This window comes from Castor canadensis, chromosome 15 (assembly GCF_047511655.1).
Source record: "Castor canadensis chromosome 15, mCasCan1.hap1v2, whole genome shotgun sequence".
In the NCBI taxonomy this organism is placed as follows: domain Eukaryota; kingdom Metazoa; phylum Chordata; class Mammalia; order Rodentia; family Castoridae; genus Castor; species Castor canadensis.
The window spans coordinates 7,474,503-7,491,971 of NC_133400.1; the positions used below are offsets into that span (position 1 = coordinate 7,474,503).

The following is a 17,469-nucleotide window of genomic DNA, read 5'->3' on the forward strand; positions in this document are numbered from 1 at the left end:
ATGACAGAGTCTCCTGAGTTCTCCCTCTGAAGGGCCAGCATCCAATTGCCCCTGTTGGCAAGAGGTCACTCAAGCTGGTTTACCAGTGTGTGATAAGGGATGCTGCACTCTCACTAGGTTTGGTCTTTTCAGTCTGAGTGTCTCTCAAGCCATCGGTGCCCACCTGCATGCCACATACAGCCTCCTGAAGAAAGTACACACAGTGGCCGCTTTCCCCGACCACTCCCCCATCTCTGATGGTGACTTTGAACGTGAGCTACTTTAAGTAATGCGGGAACCTTGCTGCTTTTGCCTGCATTCTCTCTGTCTCTGGAAACTCACCCAGGCGTGTGGGGTTGAGCACATGGCCATCATTATTGCTAGATCGTTGACTCTGGATCCCAAGTGAAATAAGGGTGGTTCCAGAATGGTAGAGTCAATTATCATTTATTAATGGTGGTTACAGAGCATAGCAGAGCAATTTATAAATTGAATTTTTAAAGTGAACAGCTTTCTCTTTATATTTTTAAAGGCAGGAGACAGACTATGGGAATAAAGCATGTGATATTTAGCTGGTGACACAGGACACATGTTCGTGAGGTTCTTTTTTGGGAGGAATTCTTAATGAGGCCCCTTTATAATGCAGCTATGAGCACCTGTTCCTGGATGAACCTGCTCGATGTGGTCCTTATCTCCAGTGAGATGTGAGGGAAGGGGCATGCTAACCACCAGCGCCTATGTGTAGGCCTCAATGTGCATTTTACCCCAACACGTATGTGTGTGTCCTTAAGGGGTACATGTGGAAATACGTTCCAGAAAGCAACATAAAAACCAGAGCAGGGTCTCTAACCTCATGAGACTTTAGTCACTAAGTGGGATGCTTAGCTGGTCCTGAAATGGAAGGAGAGAGGTTGCTGAAAAGTAAGAAAAAAATATCACTGAGGCCAGAGTTATATTTTTCCAGAGGTTGATTTAGGCTCTGTGGATTTTTGAATGCATCTTTATCTTTGGGTCAAACATTTAATTTGGTGCCACGATCAACTGCCATCACATAACTGATGGTAGGCCAAGTGAATTTCTTAAATTCTTGTTTTTGGATGAAAAAGCCCCCTCCTAACCCCTAGAATTACTAAGCAGACCAAGACTATACTGCTCCTGAGTTTAGAACCATGTTGGCTCTTTCCTTTCATGTTGTTGGCATTCATTTCTTCAGTTATGGGGATCTTGTTTCTTTCAGCACATCATAGGTCAGGGGACCCTGTGAATTCACAATCAGAGTCACACTTTTACCTGCAAGGTCCCTCAAGAACTGAGCCAGAAGTAAAGGTGACCTCTGAGAAATTGTGCTATCTCTCTGCTTGCTTGTGTGGTTTTATTTCTCCCTCCTCGTGACTTGGTTCTTGTTAAATCTGTCCTGCTCCACAGAACTGCCTGAAAGACACATCAGCAGTGTCTCTCCCTGCTTTGAGAAGTTATTCACAGCACAAACTGTTTTGCTATTTCATTCGCTTCCTTCAGTCTGACGTTTGGGGCCCAGGAATGTCAAATGTTCTTTACAGATGTTGCCTCATGCATGATAAATACAATGGGCGAGTGCACAGCTGGAATCCTGCAGACCCTTTGCTGGGGAAGATACCCCTCTGTCAGCTCCTCCTCTCTGCAAGGAAGTCAGTAAGGCACCCTTCCCTTCCTGCGTTTCCATTAATTTTTCCTTCAGCACATATGATTTCGATTGCAGGGTCTCTGGGTAGAGCCCTGATTAGCTTTTCTTTTGGAGCTGGTCCTCACGTTGCTTGCAAAATGTGTGCAAATCATGAAAACCATCCTCAACAAAATCCAACAGTGGAAACGGAGTGAGGGAGGCGATATTGTGGTGGGTGATGCATATTTGAAAACTTGCCGTTGGCCAGAGATTCTGCATAAACAGTGGTGATTGTCACGACTTATCTTTCTTGCAGCATTTCTGCTGGGAACTATCAGGCAGAGCATATCTGGAAGAGTCCTTCTCTCATCTAAAAAATAAATAAAAATAAAAAGAGATCGTCTCTCCCCACCATCCTACTTCTAACTTCCCCAGCCCACTCAGCATTGACTTGAAATTTTGGGCCCCAATTAAACCTTTTGTGCCTCTTTACATAATAGCTCGGCCCCTCCTAGGAGGAATGGGTTGAGAGACAATTTTCTGCATTGTGTCTGTGTTCCATGATTGGGTCAATAGTACATCCCCTGGAATAAGAAAAACAGCTTATGGAAGAGAACAAAACCGTCATTTAAAATCCCCACACAGTCACCCCACCCACTGTGGACAGAGTGACATTTGGTGCCCCAGCTTGGAAAGGATCCCAGTGCTGAAAACGCATTTGCTGCACCCCCAACTCTGCTGTATGCATCCCCCAGAAAAGAGAAGCAAGTCCTCCCCCACCAGCTCCTCTCTGTTCCAGCGAAACTTCCTGCATTGCTCATAAATATTTAAAGCTACAGTCAACGGAGTTTACAGATGGAAAAGTCAGGAAATCTAATCCTGTCTGCTGTGTCTTCTGTGACACAGGGTCTGCCTGGTCTATCCTTCAGAATAAGGTCAACAGCACACACTCAGAAGGAAGGGATTCAGATCTTCTCTGCAGGTGCACCAGCCTAAGGGAAGCCATCAGCCCGGGGAGAGGGACCAACCTTCCCTTTTCTGATTCTGACTGCTCAGTGAGGGATGTGGAATGGATCATGGGAGAGTTGAAAGCAGCTTGCTATTTTGCACCCAGACTTTGGAAACCTTGAGTCAACAAGTACTGTAGCTCTGACAAGCTCTGTGTGGAGATGCAGAACTTAGAAGGCACAAACTCTTCCCTCTAAGAACTCCTTTTTTAGAAGATAAGGTGATATATGCCCCAACATGGAGCATTGGAGGCCAATCAAGACATATACAGAGTGCTATGGGGGCTTAAAAGACAGACTGATTATTCATCCAGTTGTTAAAAAGCACCCACCATAAGCTGTTGAGAGACAAGGGTGACAAAACAGGCAGGTTCCTATTTTCATACCACATACAGTAGAATTGGGGGCAGGTAGAAGACTTATGAGTGAAATAAGGTTTCACCTGGGGGGCTTACCACAGATGGATCTCGAAGATGAATGGAAGTTTTCCAGGTAAAAAAGTGCATAAGGATTGGGGAGAGGACTTCTTGGTGAGGGAAGTCAAGGGCAAAGGCAGGCAAGTAGCCAGCATGACTAAGGAATGGGTAGAGTTTCCCCATACACATGGGAACCGACAGGCAAGAGCCTTGTGGACCAAAGGAAGCATTTCAGATCTGATTTAAACTGGGACTGGTCCCAGGCTGCATTCACGTAGAGAATAGAGCATCTTTTTCTAATTGTTTGGCCAGAATGAGCCTCTTTTTCTAATTCTTACCAATGCCCTGCGTATTACTCACTCCCATTGTTCTGTTCTAAATGTGGAAGGCAGAATGTTTTGTTGGGGTGGAAGAGAAGCCATCATCTTCCACTTGCCTTGGCTTTGAAGCTGACTTTGCCTGGCTCAGCGTCCGGAAAGGCAGCAGCAAGGATTCTTCTGAAAGAATGGATGTGTCCATATTCTTTCCACAAAAGCAAGGCTCAGGGGTTAAAATTGCACAGTTCCTGCCTCTAGGGTAGCAAAAATGGATGCAATCAGATGTTCATGAATTGTAGATGTTTTCTTGTTGGACGAAATGAGTGAGTTACAAGTAGTTGAGTGTAAACCCTGACCCTGCAGGTCAGCTTCTAGCCAGTAGATGACTTCTTGCTTTTTTGAGTCAAATGTCCTCCTAGTACAGGGATGACCCAAAACCTTAATTTTAAAAGACTTCTTTATCACCAATGAAACTATGCTATAATAACATAAAATGTTTTGATGATGTATGAAATTGATTCTGAAAATAATCCTTTTTTGTCGTTGTTGCCTTTTACTTTTCCCTTGATGAAAAATCTTTAGTCCTAAGATGTTATAGTTGACAAAGCATTCTCATGTAAGTAGCCTTTTTCTTTTTTGCATTACTCGAGTTTGAATTCAGGGCCTCACAGTTGCTAGGTAGGTGCTATACCACTTGAACCATGCTCCCAGTCATTTTTGCTTTAGTTATTTTTCAGATATGGTCTTGAGCTTTTTGCCCAGGCTGGTCTTGGATTGTGATCCTCCTGCTTCTATCTCCCATGTAGCTGGGATTATAGATGTGTACTGCCATGCCCAGACTTCATATATGTATTCTTTACAAGAACTTTTTAAAGACCAGGGGTAGGGATTCTTAAGGCTACTACATGGGGGAGAAAATACAAAGTCATAAAGATGCCATGTGAATTTTTTTGTTTTGTTTTAGCTCTCCTGGTTCCTCAGAAGGTATGTAGGCTGTTTCATAGGGTCTGTAGGAGGATTCAGCTCCACTAAGAATTTGAACACTGAGCACAAATTCTGACCCAAAATTTGATTGGATGCCTTGCACAAAGGCTCTAGGGCTAAAAGAGCTTCATTTTGCTGCTAAAATGCTATGGCTTCGAGGGACACATTTGTATGTTGGCATAAGTGTGCAACTTGGGTTGCAAAAACAATGAAATGGTTCTGCAATTTCTGCCCTATGAAGTTAGAAACAGTGGGGCTCTCAGGGTTCATACCCTGGCTCAACAATGGCCCTCTGTGGCAGGGAAGGACTTGGGAGTACACAGATCCTAATGATCTAGTGGGGATCCTACCCTGTGAAGGATCAAAAGACAGAGTTGGGGGGTGCCCACCATATGGTAATCTTAAACTCTAAAGTCACCTGCAATTACTCTGTAGTGACCTGAAGGTGGCTCCTTAAGACTTTGGAAACTGGCTTTTTTGATTGTTCTCGGCCCACAGAGAGAAGACCTCTGAAATAATTATTTCTCTTCTTAAGTACAGATCCTCCAACTTGTTTCTGAGATCTTCCCTACCCATTGCTGGTTTTCTGATCTCACCCAATGTTTCTGTTCCTATCTTCTTATGGAATGCTGTGACCATACACTACTGTGCGTACACTGGATTGGTGATGGCTCAGCTGTACTTGGAAAACCAGGAAAGTGAGCGGTCACGATTATAACCAATTCCTACCAGATCTGATTCCAGAGGATGAGTCAATACATTCCATTTTTCACAAGGTCTATCAGTTTTGGGTCTGTTTTAACCATGTCCACAGTGGAAAAGCAGGAAGAAGGTCCAGAAAATTACCTCCTTTCTGATGCACTATCAAAAGGTACAGTCCAAGAGGTTCCTACCAATCCTAAGTGAGCCATTTGGTCACTTGGATTCTGTTACCTATTTGCCCTGGGGGTGGTGGTGGTTTTATTGGAGTATTGAGGCATTACAGACTTGTAAGGCATTGAAATAAGAAAGGAGTTCTAAGCAAAATTCTTCCTCTTTATGCAGGAATTATGACTCTCCATCTTTTCCTGGGCCAGTTCTACCAGAATCAAGGTTGTTCCCTGATCTGTCTTGGGCAAAGCGTCCATTTGGAGTAGGACATGGTGAGGGTCAGCAGCCCTTGCCTTTATGGTTCTGGGGACATGTGGTTCTTTGTAAATGAGAGTCCTTCAGACATGGCTGACTCATTCACAGAATGAGATGAACATGTATATGGAAGACCATATTCCAGACCAACACCAACTTAGTAGGCACCATGCCATGGGGTAACAAAGGAAACTAGTGCTGATTGCAAATCTAATGCCTGGGGGGAGTAACAGACACTCTTTGGAGTTGTTTTTTATTATTTCTTTAAAAAGATTGCCCAACTGCTGGGCAGGCTAGGAAGGCAGTATAGTTTAGCAAACTGGTGTCAGTGACTGGCTTTAAATTCTAGTGCCATCTGTTGTAGCCACATGACCTTGGGCATATGATTTCATCTTTATGTTCCTCAGTTTCCTCTTTCTGAAAAATAAGGATAATAACATTACCTACTTGTGATAGGATAAAAATGGCCTCTCAAAATAAACCCATGTCCTAATTCCTAGAACCTACAACTGTTAGCTCCTTTGGAAAAAGAGTTTTTGCATATGTGATTAAGGATTTTGAGATGGGAGTTTGTTTTCGATTATCCAGGTAGACTGTGAATGACACAACAAACAATCATATATCCCTATATGAGAGTGGCAGAGACAGGTTTCAAAGATACAGAAAATCCTAGCTACTTGGGAGGCTGAAATCAGGAAGATTATGGTTCCAGGCCAGCCTAGGCAAAAAGTTAGCAAGATCCCCATCTCAACTAATAACTGAGTGTGATGGCACTTGCCTGTCATCTCAACTTTGATGGGAAGCCTAATATAGGAGGATCATGGTCCAGGCAAGCCTGAACAAAAAGCAAGACCCTTTCTCCAAAATAACCAGAGGAAAAATGGGCTAGGGATATGGCTCAAATTGTAGAGCACATGCCTAGCAAGACAAAGTCCTGAGTTCAAACCCCAGTACTGTCAAATAATAATTTTAAAAAAGGACACATAGAGAAAAAGAAAATGTGAAGATGGAGTTGGATTGGAATAGAGAGATTTGAAGATACTTGCTTTGCAACTGGAAGTGATGCTACAATGAGCCAAGAAATGCCAGCAGACATGAGAAACAAAAAGAATTGATTCCTCTTGGTGCCCCCAAAAGAACCAGCCTTGCTGAAACCTTCATTTCATCCCAATGGGACTGATGTTGGACCTCTGGTTTCCGGGGCTACCACAAATTTCTGTTGTCTGAAGCTACCATGTTGGTGCGTGATAATTTGTTACAGCCAGTACTGCATGCCTTCATGGTGTTATTGGAGGATTTAATAAGATAATGCATGTAAAACAGTTTTCAGAGTCTTCAGTGTTATCTAAAAGCCCTCAATGAGTGTTAGTAAGTATTATTATTGTATTTTGAGGCTAGGGGAAGGGTTCTCTCAGGAGAGTGGAAATGGACGGGTGGTTCAACTGGGTGTGTTGGCCTGGGCAGTAGGACTTGCAAGCTGAGCTTCTGTTTTCTCCTGTGGCCTAAAGGGTTGAATAAGTCCTGCTTTGCTTGTCTGCTCTGGAGTTGTAAGGATCAAATGAGTTAATGAACGTGAAAGTGACTTGCACGTCACCCGTGTAAACTGTTAAGCTGCGGTCACAAAGGCTGGGACCAAACAGAGGCAGCATCACAGAGAGCTGGTCAGGAGCTTTGTTCCTCTGGTGCTGTGAAGTGAGGTCATCTCTCTCAGCTTTTGTTCCTGCCTTTCTGAACTCATCTGCTGGTTCCCCCTAATCCTGGCCCCTTCAGCCCTGAGTGGAGCTTCAGATGACAAAACTCTAAAAGTCCTAGCCAGCCCTGAGTTTCCCCCACAGCACATTTCTTTTTGTTTTATTTTTAAGAGGCATAAACAAAAAATAAAAACAAACACTAAAATATATTAATCTTAAAAATTATTTATAATGCCTGTCATAGAGATTAGGTCAATGAATTCCACGTTGACTTCATTTAGGGTTCAAGATATTTCTGATGTGTTTTTAGGTCAGAGACCGGTGATACCAAGCATCAGGGTATGATCTTAGATGAGAACAAGTCAACCTGTGTCAAATGCTTGAAAGTGATGAACTCATCTGTAAAGATACCCAGCCTCCCAGGAAATGTGCTGTTTTAGCTTGAGTAGGCAAAGGAAAACACACAGGGAGGAAACCAGCCATATCGGTCCATGATTTGCTTTGTTCTTTACTTGTGTTTTTCTGAGTCACTTGTCCTAAGATAGCCACAGGTGTGTGTCACGAAGACAACCCATTACTGGGAAGATTCCTCCAGTGTCTTGCTCGCTGCCTAATGAAGCACTTCCTTTACTTGCATTCATTCATTTAAAAATATGTGTTGAAAACCCACTACATTCCAAGCTCTTGGTTAGGTGCTGGGAAGTAGATCCTGAATACAGTACATGTGGGTATGTGGCATTTACAGTCCAGTGGGAATGACAATAATAAACAGTGAGAGGACATCCAGAGATACTAACAGTGCTACCCAGGGGCACCAAGTGTTGGGAGCATCTTCTTTGGGGAGGAAGCTTCTCTGAGGAATTGCAGTGGAGCAATTGATTCAAAGAAAACAGTGTATGCAGAGGCCCAAAAGTGAGAAAAGTCATGATGTGTAGCAAGAACAAGAGGAAGCAAGTGCGGAGGAAAGAGAAGAGTTGTGGTGGAGCTAAAATGAGAAGTTGAGGTCAAAATGGTGGTCATGTTAGCTATCATGGGGTGATCACTATTTGGGGAAGATTTATATCCCCAGTCCTGTGTCTTGGAGATGTGTTGGTGTGAGCCTTCCCTGGGTCTGTCCAGCTTTCAAGCTAATCTTAACCAAGGCCGGGGCCATTAGAAAGTTGAATCTCAAAGGCAGGTGCCTTGAGATGGGTTCCCATTTTCTAGGTCTCCTTTTGCCCTTGTTCAGACAGGGTTTGGGCTCCATTTCCCTGCAGGTCTTGCTCTCTATTCTGAACCTGCATGTCTTACTCTTGCCTCAACCCCACTCTGTCCCTAGCATGACCTCCCTCTCCAGTTGGTTTATTTATTCAACAAATATTTATTGAGCACTTCTCATGTGATAGGCAGTGGGGTAAGCCCTGAGGATGCTTTGCTGAGCAGGTCTGCTGTCTGTCTGCTCTAGTGTAGCATCAACTTCAGTGGGGGGAAAGGCAGTGGCTTGGACTCTACAATCAGATGTCACAGTCTCCTTGTCCTGTTGCCCAATTCCCCCTGTGTCATGCTCCATGGATTGCTCTCCTGTCACCTTTCTGTATCCCAGAAGCTTGGCGGTAGGTCAGACTCTACTTCTGCAATGGGCAGAATTCTTCCCTATCATAGACCAGAAGGAGCTCTAGCTCTTGTTCCACCTCCATCCTCTTGTTTCTTGGCTGCCTAGCCCTGAGTTTCAGGCTGAGATACTGGAAGAATCTTGCTGAGATCCACCAGACTGCATTGTGACTCCAGGTGCCTGTAAAGGCTATCCTCTTTGTTATTTTCCTCTGGGCACAAGTCTCTGCTCCCCATTGGCAAGTCTTCTGAAGGCAGAATAAGGACCTTCGAACTGTAGCTATTCCCACTTGCCAATAGCTAATGAACTGTTGCCGCGGATGTTAATGCCCTGAGAAATCAGTCATTAATTGTAGAAACAACTGATTTCAGAGAGATTGTGGCAATTATGAGCCATTTATGATAGTGGTGGCAAAACAAACATACTGCCATGCTGCCCATCCATCATGAGGGAAAAGGCAACAATGTGACTTGGAAGTGTTCCCCTAACAGGGAGTGATCATGGGCTATGAAGCACCCACAGCCCCTGCAACCACACTCTTTAAATCCTGCCTACAAACTCCCAAGTCAGCCACTGTGTTCCTTGGGAAAGAAAAATGGTTCACCTGCACTGACCGGCAGAGGGAGGCAGCATCGGACAATGGATAAAGCCACTCTCTGGGCGGTGGCCACTCCTTGGTACTGGCAACTTTGGAACTGCAGTCCTGGGATTTTTTATGGGTCAGTGAGAGGCTTTGGTGGTTTCTGGGAGGCTCTAAGAGTAATAGTTCTAAGACTTTCACCTTCTTAGGTTTGTTTCTAGGCAGAATTGGAAATAAACTGGCCCCTGTGTTAGTAGTGCATCCAAAACATGTTCATTCCTTTGCTCTTTTTCTAAGGCTAGTTTCCCTCCCAGCAGGCCAGAAGTCAGCGACACTAATAGGAGCAAATAACCTTTCTCTGGACTGCCCCTGCCAACTCCCCAGCTTCTGCCTTTGAATCTCCCAGCTATTTCTGGAGCCCTTGTTGAAATGTTTGAACAAGTCCTTAAAGCCCCCTACCCTCCTATTCTTGGTGCCATCCTCAACCCCAGGAGAGTATAGGAATTCCATCTCCCCACCCCTACCCCCAAGCCAGCTCCCTGGCTTTGCATCCTAGGCACCAGATCCACATCAGGCACTATCACTTATGATATCCAGAGAATAGAGACCATGATAGGTTTCTAAAGCAGCAAACAGCAGGCCCATTATTCTGTTTTGCAAAGGTCAACAAGGTCATGATAAGTAGGTTAGGATACAGGTGTGGTTCCCAGCAGGCTGGTTTATAATATTGGAATATCAGCATTGCCCTACTGGATCAATTAACAACATGGGATTGGCAGAATACTTTTTGGTCAATAAGGTGGAATCACATGCAGCATCTAATATGATTATTAAAATCTATGCTTATTGACATGGAGAAAATGGCCATGGCATATTATTAGTAGGGAAAGGCAGACAGCCAAAGACACATGATCCTATTGACAGAAAATGCAGATAAATGTAGTTATAAGTGTGTAAAAGTGATACACTCCAACATGTTAGCAGTGCTTATTCTGAGAGATCAAAGATGACTTTGAAATTGCTTCTTCTATTTTCTAAGAGTCTGAATTTACTACAATGAGCATGTCTTCACTTCATAATAAGTAAATTTTTTCATTTAATTGAAACCTGTTCTAATTTATTCATTATACTAAAATGGCATCCTATCATGATATTCTAAAACCCCTTATGTTACTTGCCTTTGTCGGCCAAATTAAGACAGTATACTATCAGAAAAGTGAAAAAATTAAATTTAGGAAACAATAGAATTGCCAAAACATTAAAGGGTAAGTTGTAAACTTAAAAAAGAGATAGCCTTCAATATTTTATAGATTATATTATAAAACCAAAAAACAAATATTAATTGGGCAAGATCAGAGAAAGAAATTGGTGGGCAGGATCCAGTGGAGGGATGGATTTTAATAGCCAAATAAATATGATGTTCTTGCATGATGGTGAGTGCAGATGCTATGGAAATCTCCTTTGTGGCCAGATTTGTGATTCTTGGCCAAATAGGTTTGAGAATTTGTGACATGATTAAATTTTCACTCTCCTTTTAATTTTGATTGTTTTTGAATTTATGCCTATTTCCAAATTCATCCATGTCTTTTCCTAATAATCTTCCATCCTAGCATTCAATCTGCTTGGTCCCTTGACTGAGAATTGACATCACAGATACCAAAGAAAACGGCCCTCACTGCCAAATCTCTTGAAATGAGCTGTGTTTCTTGTTAAACATCATTGCATACAAACCTCATTTAAAATACTGCAGCACAGTTGAAATTTCAGTCAGTGGTGTTTCCAAATTCCAGAGTTGTTTCTTTAAAGAAATTTGATGCGAAATGCAAAACCTGAAATGAAGATTGTGCATCAAGTTTTTATCAAACTTAGGAAGGAAGCAGCTGCAGGGTAGGAACAAAATAGTTAAACAAGATTAAATAGTTTTAAAATAATTATGTTTGGGGCTGAATATAAACAACAACAAGCACATCCAGAGAAGACAATTTAAAATTCTCTTTGCAATTATGATTGTGTGATAATTCTGATAAGACAAAACCTCGGCATCATGAACATCAATAGCAACTATTAATGGTTGAACAGAGACCGTTTATTTTACAAATCCTACTTTTTTCTATGAAAATGCCTGCATTTTGTCAGAAGTTTCCTAGTTTTGAGAATATATTTAATAAACAAAACAAAGTGACGTAAATGCCAGGAATATTCTGGTTGGAAGGAAGAGGCTGCCAATAAGAATGTCACAAAATCATGGTCAACCAAACCAAGCCAAACCAAGGTGACCTTCCAAATTATCTGTATGCAGTATACTTATTTTTTTAAACTAAGGATAGTCTGTTCTATGTATATATTTTGCCTCTCCAGCAAGATTTCAGACTGAGGCCAAGGATCACTTGCCCTGATTCTCTTGTATTTTTCCCATTAGTTTGGTCATCAGGAGAGCTTGGGGCAGAGTACATGCTTCATAATTATTTACAAACTGATCAAGAAAGAGTAGGATAAGAAGATAATGGGCTTTATATGGCTTTCCACTCCAGCTCGTTGATAAGAGCTTAGTGACATCTTGAGTTAAGAAAGATTCCGAGGATGAATTTAGGCTAAACAGAAATAATAGAATAGGTGACAGATAATATGTGCCATGAGTACAAGAGCTAATGGTATTTATTCTGTGTTTAGTACCTGTGCCTGAATGAACCAACTCACAGAGCCACCACAACTATGGACTCTGTTGTATGAAATAATACATCTGATTATTTAGACCACTTTTAATAGATTTTCTCACTTGTAGCTAAAAGCTTCTTATATAATACAGTCTTCTACTCACCAATCCCAAACCTTTAACAGAGCTTTTTTTTTGACTCAGAAATTAATCTTTCCACTAATGAATTACATGTTTTAATGAACAGTTACTTAAGAGTTAGGAAAATTTCTCAAATATTAATTCTTCTGCTTTGTAGTTGGGTAACTTCTGCTTACCTTTGTGAACCTCTGCATCCCAAATGTAAAACCAGGGTGCTATATGTATCACAGAATTACTGTGAGAATGAAATGAGGTAACTTGTACACATGAACACTGAACCCAGGGACACAGGGGTGATGTTTAATGGGTACCATGCCTGTTGGAGGTTTCTTTCCTTCTCTGACCCTACAGAGGAACTTCAACCTGGACCTTGCTGTGAAAATATTCACTGGGTGTTGTCATGTGAGCCCGGCCCAGTATCTCTGCACAGAGAGGTCCAGAAGGTAGGAGTAGGGTGAACTGGCTTTCCTTTGGAATGGGTGGATTTCTCCTTCCAATTGCTCAGTGACTGTGGTATCACAGCTCTCTGGTGTGGCAAGAAGGCACGGTCACCAGGAGAACAAATCCAATGCAAACTCATATACAATTTAGAGCCTTCTGTGACTAGAGGCATTTTATACTTGGAATATTTTTGTCTTACTTCACTACTGCATCTTCTGACAAATTAAAGGGAACCGAGTTGTTTCTCAGCCAGAGAAGCCCGATGGTTAAATTAAAAGTGAAATCCTTTCTGTGTCTGCTTCATCAGACCAATGGGGCTTTGTCAGAAGGGACTTGAGTTGTGTGACTCTGTTTCATATTTTCATTTTTCCTCTTTGCCAAAAAGATCCTTATTGACTTTTTCTCCGACTTGCGTTAGTTTGTCACTAGGATGTTGTTCTTTAAAGAGAAAAGCTGAGGCTGTAGGGAGGATGATTTAACATTTAGGAATTGATTCAACAATAAGCAGGATTTCGTTATAATTAAGAGAATGAAGTTGGAAGTGTATTCACCAGGTCTCTACCACTTTATAGCTAGCTGTGTGACCTTGACCAAACCATTGACCTCTTTCTACATCTGTAAAATGGAGATGATGCTTGTAATGTTTAACAGCTATCTAAAAGCTCCCCAAAATTCAGTGACTTAAAACAACCATTGTTTTTAATTCTGCAGGCATCTGTGTGTCCCATGGGCTCCTCTGAGCTTTATTGGCTGGCTCCAACAGGTCAACCCATCCATGTGACTGGATGGGCTGGGTATCACCCATGTATGGTTCTGCTGCCCTTGCCCTCGTTCTCCTTCAGGCTGGCTGAAGCATGCTCTTTTCATGGCAATGGTAGAGGGGTCAGAGCCCAAGTCCCACCAGTCAAGCATTTGTAAAGCCCAGTGCCACTCCTGCTAACATTTCATTGGCCAAACCAAGTCATGTGGCCCAGCACAAAGTCAAGAGAGAAGAATTACGCTCCTCCCTTGAGCTGATTGCCTGCGTAGTAAGTATTTCTGAATGATCAATCTGTTATAATACAAATGCCAGTCTCACAAAGTTGTTTAAGAGCCAATGAAATAATAGATGGAATTTTTTCAGAGTTATTAGAATCTTCATAGTGCTAAAAACAGGGCAGCTGTTAATTCCACCTACCATCACTACCACAAGGAGACATATGCCTACTCCAAGGTAATGCACTTAATGACTTCAGGTGAAAAAAAGCATAAAAATAATTGTAGTGTGTGGTGACTTAAAACATATTCATAAATTTTTTGAGGCTTCAAGTGGTGAAATCTAATTTTTTTTCTCTCAAGGGTTGCTCTTAGTCAAAAGTGAAAACCAAATAGAAGTGACCATGAGCAACTTTTGGTTAAGACTTAAAGCACATCCCCTGGGAGGGTTTTTGGAAAGCTTTGGCCAAGTGTTAGGTAGATAGATAGATTGACAGACAGACAGGCAAACAGATATACATATAGATACATGGATGTAGTTGATGTCACCCTGTGTTATTTCTTCCTAATTCCAAAGCAGACACACAGCTATAGGTGTCTCTAGCTACAGGGTCATCTTGTGACTAGAAGAGAAAGGTCAAGAGAATTATCTGTGGAGTACTTGTGTTGACATTGTATGCAAAACTAATGTTATCTACATCTGGATTTATTTTTATTTCATAAAAATTAATCAGGGTTCATTAAGTTCTCTGTCAGCTACGTGTAAAACACATGCCTAACAAACATAGAACATGAGTGTAGTAGGCTGAATAATGACTCCCAAAGATGTCTATGCTAACATCCACCTGTGAAGATTACCTTATAGAGCAAAAGTGCTAAAAGTGCAGATGTGATTAAACTAAGGGTCTTGGTATAGGAAGATTATCCTGGATTATATGGATGGACAGTAACAGTAATCACAAATATCTTTATAGATGGAGGCAGAGGGAGAAGTAGAGAAGACTGGGATGATGGGAACAGAGGTTGGAGTGGTACAGTCACAAGCCTATGGAAGCAGTTGGCCTCCAAAGGCTGGAAGAAGTGAGGAAAGCATTCTTCCCTGGAAATTTCAGAAGGAACCAGCTTTGCCCACACATTGACTAAGCCCTGTAAGGCTCTGTTCAAACACATGATGGCCAGATTGGTAAGAGAATGCATTTGTGTTGCTTTGAGCCACTTAGTCTGTCATAATTGGTATCCCAGCAATCGACTCATAGAGCAGGTGACTGAGATGCACAAAGAACACCTTGCGCCTTCCTAGAGTGGAGCGGGGAAGTAAGGAAAGGCTTTTCCAAGGGAGTGATTACTGAGCACACAAAACAGGTGAGCTGATCATAACTTGATGAAGAACAAGGAGGGAAAGAGCAAGAGACGTGTGGGGGATGCTTTGTGTCTTCAATAGCCACTGGAGATGTCAGTTACTTCCATTATGCACATGAAGTGCATGAGGTAGTTCCTCCTCCTCCCTGCCTCTCTCTCCTACTCCCTACCATTCCTCTTCAGCTTCCCCTTCCTTCTCTTGTTCTACCTGTGAGTAATTTGAGGGGAAAAAGTCATGTTTTATCCACCTCTCTCCACCTGACAGATACGTGTTGACTTAAACATCGTATGGGAATTGGCACTGAGCTCATGTAAACATGTGTGCTCATGCATGTGCACACATACACACACATGCTTTGAGGGAATTGGACATGCTTTGCTTATTAAAATATGGCCTCACTCTTGCCAAATGCTTCAGGAGAGAAGAAACACTTCTTTTATGTCATCATTGCTCAAAGACAGATACAGAGTGTTCGTTCAAATGCTGCTTTTCCCCTGATTAGCTTTGTACTAGCTTTCCATTGGGGAATACCTTGTCATTTGCCAGCTCTGGTGTATATAAAAATGGATCATTTATTGAGGCAAACTTCAAAGCTGGACAGTGCCCTAAGTTAGAAATGGTTCCATCTTTTAATTCAGGCAGAATCCCATTGGAGACCCAGCTCTCAGGGCTGGGGAATCCTTTTAGGACTGTGATCAAGGGACTACTTTTCAGTTCAGGGGCTTCAGCTGTCCAAGTCCTAAAAATATCAGAAAACCCATTTACTATCTGGAAATGTCAATTTTTCTCATTTCTGGTGAAAAAGGCATATGTTCAAGTGGGCCAATTCCTGTTTTTCACTTCAGGGTAGCTATATTTCCAAAGTATGAAGTGCTAACCTTTGCTGGTATGCAAAAAAATAACTTTGGGTGGCATTAATATGCATATATGCATGTGTGTATAAATGTACAGGTATGTATGTATCTACATATCCATAGAAGTAATTGGAGGCAGGGTATAAATTAGTACTCTGCTTGTTCATTAGATATCTTGAGCCATGTTTTCTGATTATATGAGAGGAAAATTTCATTTTGGTCTTTATTTTTAATGCCTCTCAAACCCTTTCTAAATTTTCTGTTTTACAGAGAGAATTAGCCAGTCTGAAAGTGTCTTTGTGCTCCACCAGCCTCCACTTCCCACTGCCCACCATTTCCTTCTCATCCGTCCTTTTCTTTCTGGGTTTCAGTCACTCTTCTGCACCCACTGGTCCTTACCCTTTGCTAACACACCAAGCACATTCCCACTTGGGAAACTTAGCACATCTCATCGCCTTGGTCCTGGTGTGTTCTTCCCCTAGAAATCCATGTGGTTCATCTCACCTCCTTCTGATCTTTAACCAAATGCTCTCTTTCTCATGGGGAAGGCTCTGATCACCCTATTTCAAATGGCGCCATCATACCCCTACATTTTCTGTGTTCTTGCTGTATTTTATTTTATTTTCATAGCACGTTTCAACATCCAATGTAATATGTAGTTGTTTATGGTATGTCTCTCCATGAGAATATGAACTTCATAAGTTCAGGGATTTTTGTGAGTTTGGCTCACTTCCATATTTCCTGGATTTAGAACAATGCCTGACAGAGCCGGGCATGGGCATGGTGGCACATACCTATAACACCAGCACTCGGGAATCTGAGGCAGGAGGATTGCAAGTTTGAGGTCAACCTGTGCTAAATGGCAATACCCCATATCAAAAACCAAAATAAAATAAAACAAGCAAACAGAATATACTCGTTAATTTTTTTTTGTTGAGTGGGTGAATGATAGAGCTGGTATTTTTTACTTTTGCAAGTGAGAGCATTTGGTTAGAACATAGTAACTGCTTTATTTCCACTGGGTTTTTACCTGCAGCTTCTATTTTTAGGCAAGAGACACTAACATCTGGGCTCACAATTCCTGGTCTGAAATTCCTTTAAAATTCCACATTCTGATTCCCCAATTATCTTTCTCAGCTGTAGTTCCTGGAATTATTTATCACACTCCTGGGATTATTCACAGTCCAGATGAAATATGGATCTCATTGTGTTCTGAAGTATGTAATTTGAGGCCCTATATCAATATATAGTTGTCATTTTTTCTGGGTTTTTCATCTATAGTCCATATATTTCATGATCAGGATAATGAAATTTGTGGACAAGAGAGCTGTGTGTTCTTTTGTGCTCATTTGTCCCAACTGTAACTAATGGAGTCACCAATAAAATTTAGATTTGAGCTGTATGCCAACCACTGTTGGCATTCAACAATGATCTTGCCTATAATCAAGCACATGAGGTATGTGCAGACACACAGAGAATTTGTTTTGAAAAAAAACACCAGTATCAGGAGAATGAAGAATAGTGGAAAAATATTTAGGGAGGCAAACAATCTGAATGACTTGGAAGCAGAAGGCTTTCATTTTAATTAAAGAAATTTGAATGTATCTGAATTGTCCACAACCAAGTATACAGTGTCTTAGTCTATTTCTTGCTACTATAACAAAATAGTAGAACAGATAACTTATAAAGAATAGACATCTAGTTGGTTCTAGA

General features: G+C 41.8%; 1 long non-coding RNA gene across 2 annotated transcripts in view; it reads left to right on the forward strand.

The window, feature by feature from the left end:
• LOC141417183 (uncharacterized) overlaps nt 1–17,469 on the forward strand; it is a 115,064-nt gene that overhangs the window by 36,635 nt on the left and 60,960 nt on the right. Inside the window, exons 1-2 of one of the 2 annotated variants that reach the window (XR_012441770.1) lie at nt 13,289–13,595; nt 14,517–14,725. The exons of the other annotated variant lie outside the window; for it this stretch is intronic. This is a non-coding gene — a long non-coding RNA (uncharacterized lncRNA). Of the gene's footprint in view, nt 1–13,288; nt 13,596–14,516; nt 14,726–17,469 lie in introns of those variants that run through there. 2 annotated transcript variants of the gene reach the window in all.